The 6,227-nt window shown below is 40.4% G+C and overlaps 1 protein-coding gene across 1 annotated transcript in view; it reads left to right on the top strand.

Annotated features, from left to right (window-relative positions):
• ZFHX3 (zinc finger homeobox 3) overlaps window positions 1-6,227 on the top strand; it is a 279,755-nt gene that overhangs the window by 39,535 nt on the left and 233,993 nt on the right. The window lies entirely within an intron of this gene.

Below are 6,227 nucleotides of genomic sequence, written 5' to 3' on the forward strand. Positions count from 1 at the left end.
CGGTGCAGAGTCGTGAACTCCATTTGGCAGATGGAGGATGCAGGTGGCACAGCTTCCTTCCCCAGAGCTGGGCATTCTGTGCCAGGATCCTAGGGTGGCTACTGGGTGGCTTGCCCCCAGCAGGGTGAGTGGCAGTGCCCTGTGGCATCTTCGCTGTCAAAGGGCCTTGCCTTGTCGTGGGAGCTGAGTGCATGCCATGGGGCGTGCCTCCGTGGGTGTGTTCTGCTGCTGTTGGAAGCTGCCAGGTACTGTGTACCTTTATTAGTTTTCTTTTCTTTTTTTTTTGTGACAGAGTCTCACTCTGTTGCCTAGGCTGGAGTGCAGTGTTGCAATTTTGGCTCACTAGTGGCAACCTCCGCCTCCCAAGTTCAAATGATTCCCCTGCTTCAGCCTCCCAAATAGCTGGGATTACAGGCATGCACCACCACTAAAAAAAAAACAAAAACAAAAACGATATATATATATTTTAGATGGATTCTTGCTCTGTCACCCGGTTGGAGTGCACTGGCACGATCTTGGCTCATTGCAGCCTCTGCCTCCCGGGTTCAAGTGATTCTCCTGCCTCAGCCACCCGAGTAGCTGGGACTAAAGGCGTGTGCCACCATGCCTGGCTATTTTTTTTTGTATTTTTAGTAGAGACAGGGTTTCACCATGTTAGCCAGGTCTTGATCTCCTGACCTTGTGATATACCTGCCTCAGCCTCCCAAAGTGCTAGGATTACAGGCGTGAGCCACTGTGACCGGCCAGGTTTTGTATTTTTGGTAGAGATGGGGTTTTGCCATTTTGGCAAGGCTGGTCTCAAACTCCTGACCTGAAGTGATTCACCTTCCTCAGCCTCCGAAAGCGCTGGGATTATAGGTGTGAGCCACCGTGCTGGGCCACTTCATGAGTTTCTTAAATAGTCAAAAAGAGTACAAATGGCTGGCACTGACGTCTGCTGCTGGGGGATGGAGATTTTGGTAGCTAGCAGTTAGCTCCTGAGATTGTATTTTGAGCTGTTCTTAATGCCTAAGCTTTGGTGCTAACACCTTATCTTTGCATAAAACGTTATAGATTTTAAGTAATATATGATTACATTTTCTATTTCTTCCCCACATTCAGGCTAGTATACTCATTTTTCATCCATATGGAATGAGTTTTTTTTTTAATAGATGAAGCATTAAATAACCACATCTCACTAATAATGTTCCCAAGAGTACATAACTTGGTAGTGTTTGCAGTTACATTCAGTGTAATCTGTTGTGTGTGCAGGCGTGTGGATTTCTGTTTACTGGCATCCTTCATTATGTGGTAACATAATATACAGAATTTCCCAGTTGCAGAAATTAGAAATTAGGAAACAGATTTCTTCAATGTAAATTGGAAAACTGATTTATGGAGTCTGCTTTTTTTTTTTTTCCTTTTCTTTTTAACTTGGCACGATAAAGTTGGTGGGAAGGAAGGGAGTTCACATGGTATGATGCTTATAATCACAAGTTAATTCAATTAATTTGGGATTGAAATTCATTTTAAGTAATAATGGAGAGGTCTGTAGCAGGCACGATCTACAAGACACAGTATTTGTAAAATGGAAAAGGCTACTAGGTAAGGAGGTAGAGGAACTGACTTTTATACCTCCTCAGCTTCACGTTCATGATGTTCAGGTTTCAGAATCGTCGCCTGGTTGGAACCTGATAAAGCTTTTTTTTTTTTTTAAATTAGTTAATTATTTTATTTTGTTTTTTTGAGACAGAGCCTCGCTCTGTTGCCTAGACTGGAGTGCAGTGGCTCAATCTTGGCTCACTGCAACCTCTGCCTCCTGGGTTCGAGTAATTCCTCTGCCTCAATTTCTTGAGTAGCTGGCACTACAGGTGCCTGCCACCACACCAGACTAATTTTTTGTGTTTTTAGTAGAGACAGGGTTTCACCACGTTGGCCAGGCTAGTCTTGAACTCCTGACCTTGTGATCCGACCACCTCAGCCTCCCAAAGTGATGGGATTACAGGTATGAGCCAATGCGCCTGGCCCCTGATTAAGCTTTTTAAGATATATACACACATACGCATACATATATATACATTTATATATGCACATATGTATATATGTGCATATATGTATGTATATATGTATATACTTTATTTTTCTTGTACCTCTTCATTCTTCTCAACTTGGAGATTACAGAATTAGAGATCATTTTTTCCCCTTCTCCCTCCTTTAGTCACAGATGTAATCGTCTTAGGGCCAAGTCTTCTCTAAATTTCATCCAAAAAATATGGAAGTTTACTTGGTTATATACTTAGATAGTGTATCTAGGATGGTTTTATTCCATTTATTGAGGGATGACTTTGCTTCTGAAATTAATTTTTAAACAGGAAGTATGTGCCATAATATAATAAAATTTTCAGAAGGGACAGAGACTTCCTCTTCCTCTCTCCTTGTGTTGCTTCTACCCAAATCTCTTAGTTCCCCAGGATCAGCGGTGGTTATATCCTTCCGCAGGGTGGATCTGTGGGGATGGCCCTCACAGCATTATACGAGTCATTTTTCACTTTTTTAACATTGTCGTGTTTTCTGTTTAAAAGATTTTTCTTTCTTTGCCAGACTTTCATCTCCTTTCAGAGATGTTTTTATCCTTCATAAAATACTTAATATTAAACATGTTGATGAAATCCAGTTACTTGAAAATTTAAAAATATTCTCCTAAATCACACTTGGGTCAAAGAGGAAATGAAATTACTGTTCGAGAATCATTAGGAAATACTGAGAACTCTGTATATCTGAATGTGTGGGTTATTACCAAAGTTATATTCAGGGGCACATTTGTAGCTTTAAATCCTTCCATTATTAAATAAAAGAAAATGAAAATAAATGAATTAAGTATCCAACTCAAACTTGGAGAGGATAAAACAAATCTAAAGACAGCTGGAGAAAAGAATTATAAGATAAAAGTGATATTAATGAATCAGGAAAACAGGTTAAACACTCAAAACTGATAAATCTAAAAGCTATTTATGTGGGAAAAAAGGTCAAGGAAGTAGACCAAATCACTATCGTGTCTAATTAAGAAAAGAGAAAACCCCAAATAGAGAAAACTAAAAAGGAGTTGATATGATAGAAAAAGTGTTACAAATATAATATTTGAAATAATTGGTAATGTAAAACACAGCAACTTAAAATGCAACACCTTTGAAAATCCCAGTGACCTGGCTTTTGGGAAATGATTCAGATGTCTGAATCTTTAAATCAGAAACTGGGGAAGAAACTGAACATTAAAGAAAAAAGTTCTGAAAAGGACTCTAGATGCAAGAATTTTAAAGCGTAAGTTATTTTAAACTTAGGGGGATGGAGTAATTGCTTGCTGAATAAACTGTTTCAGGGCATAGAAAAAGAGATAAAGCATCCCAGTTGATTTTACAAATCTGGGACCCAACACTGTCATGAAGATTACACACACACACACACACACACACACACACACACACTCTCTCTCTCTCTCTCTCTCTCTCTCTCTCTCTCTCTCTCTCCCTCCCTCCCTCCCTCTCCCCCCCCATACCGTCATGAAGATTACACACACACACTCCCTCCAACACTGTCATGAAGATTACACACACACACAAACACTCACTCACTCTGAAGATTGGGCCGGGCGCAATAGTTCATGCCTGTAATCCCAGCACTTTGGGAGGTCGAGGCAGGCAGATCACAAGGTCAGGAGTTCAACCAGCCTGGCCGATGTGGTGAAACCCTGCCTGTACTAAAAGTACATAAATTAGCCAGGCGTGGTGGCACACACGTGTAGTGCCAGCTACTTAGGAGGCTGAGATAGAAGAATTACTTGAATGCAGGAAGAGGAGGTTGCAGTGAGCCGAGATTGCGCATTGCACTCCAGCTTGGGCAACAGAGTGTGACTCCATCTCAAAAAAAAAAAAAAAAAGAGAAAAAATTCTGAAGATTGAGCTCAGACATGAGTCGAGATGCAAAAATTCCAGATAAAACAGTCACAGATTGAATTTAGAAGCATTTTGAAAGAATTATAACCCCATAGCATTTATCCTGGAAATGTAAGAAGAGGCTTAACATCAGAATGTCTTCTCTTGAAATAATCATGTATGTAGAGCCGAGAAGAAAAACATAATACAGTTGGCCTTCATATTTGCCAGTTCTGCATTTGTAGGTTCAACCAAATGCAAATCAAAAATTTTGGGGAAGAAATGGGGTCTTAACATGGAAAGACCTGCTGACTCAACAGCTTTTTTGCGTGTCATTATTCCTTAAATTTAACAAATATTTATTTACCATTTACATTGTATTAGGTGTTATAAGTAATCTGAAGACGATTTAAAGTATACAGGAGGACTTGACTATCCTTAGATTTTTGGGATCTGTGGGAGATACAGCAAGGGACAGCTGTGTGTATGTGTGTGTGAGAGAGAGATGCATTTGGTCATTTTCTTTCCTTTCTTTTTTTTTTTTTTTTTTTTAAGGCAGGGTCTTACTTTGTTGCCTAGGTTGGCATGCAGAAGTGTGATCATGGCTCATTATAGCCTTGACCTCCCAGGCTCAAGCGATCTTCTTGTCCCAGCCTTCTGAGTAGCTGGGATTATAGGCACATACCACCATGCTGGGCTAATTTTTAATTTTTTTTCATCTGGGATTACAGGCTTGAGCCATCACATCTGGTTGCATTTGGTAATTTTCTACCCTTATTCCTAGTTTGCTTAGACTTTTTAAAGCTCAAGCTGGAAAGAGATTGCATTGATTGCTCGATGAAGAAACAGGCAGCCAACATCTTCAGACTTAGTGATGAATCATCAGAGGCAGCATTCTGAAACTGGGAGCAAAACAGAGACTGTGGAATACACTAATTTACTAATTTCTTTTTCCTGCCTTATTGAATTGGTCAGGATGGACAAATCAAAGTCAAATAATGGTTAAAAAGAAACAATGAAAATTATTTCCAGATGTTACTATCTTCCTAGTGCCCCAAGATATATTTAAATTTAATTAAGTAGGGAGTTCAGTTACAACGTAAAAATTTAAAAGATAAGTAGCTTTCTCATATACTGGGAAAAACTGATTAGAAAATATACAGATCATTCAATGGGACCAGAATCAAATAGAAATGTGTCTGGTAAAGGTCGTATTTCACGTAAGTGAGAGGAATCAGAGTAACAGTTCATAACGCTTCAGAACTTCTAAGTGCCAAGCATTATGGTAAAGACTTTTTTTTTTTTTTTTTTTTTTTAAATTTTTGTTGCGACAGAGTGTTGCTTTATCACCTAGGTGCAGTGCAGTGGCAGGATCTTGGCTCACTGTAACCTTTGCCTGCCAGGCTCAAGCAGTTCTCCTGCCTCAGTCTCTCGAGTAGCTGGGACTACATACAGGTGCACACCACCATGCCTGGCTAATTTTTGTATTTTTAGTAAAAATGGGCTTTCACCATGTTGGCCAAGCTGGTCTCAAACTCCTGGCCTCATGATCTGCCCTCCCCGACCTCAAAGTGTTGGGATTACAGATGTGAGCCACTGCTCCAGACCAAGACTTTACATGAACATATTTAATCCTCATAGAAACCAGATGAAATGGACACTATTGATAGTTCATTTTGTGGAGAGGGAAACCAAAGCTCCTGGAGTTTAAGCAACTGGCTCAAAGTCACCCAGATTTGAACACTGATCTAACCAACAGCAAAACCAGTAATCTCTATCACTGCACTTCACTGCCTTTAGTATGATGAAATTATGCAGTAAATGGCTATAGGACAGTTGAGGACAGTTAGGACAATTTTTCCCTAACCCTTGTAGGGAAAAATTATAATAGAAAATATTGATATGCTCTACTTAAAAAAGATTGTGCATGCTGATCACTAATCACAAAATTCTAAGGCAAATGACAAGCTGGGAAAAGGTGTTTAGAGCGTATGGAATCGAGAGTGTGTACTAAATCCTTAACATGTAAAGAGCTCTTAAAAATGGGTGATGCATCGGGGCGCACTGGCTCATGCCTGTAGTCCCAGCACTCTGGGAGGCCAAGGAGGGCAAATCACGAGGTCCAGAGTTTGAGACCAGCCTGGCCAACATGGTGAAACCCTGTCTTTACTAAAAATACAAAAACTAGCTGGCTGTGGTGGTGGGCACCTGCAATCCCAGCTACTCAGGAGGCTGAGGCAGGAGAATGGCTTGAAACCAGAAGGCAGAGGTTGCGGTGAGCCGAGATTATGCCACTGTACTCTAGCCTGGGCGAAAGAA

Source organism: Cebus imitator, unplaced genomic scaffold, assembly GCF_001604975.1.
Source record: "Cebus imitator isolate Cc_AM_T3 unplaced genomic scaffold, Cebus_imitator-1.0 Scaffold118, whole genome shotgun sequence".
Lineage (NCBI taxonomy): Eukaryota > Metazoa > Chordata > Mammalia > Primates > Cebidae > Cebus > Cebus imitator.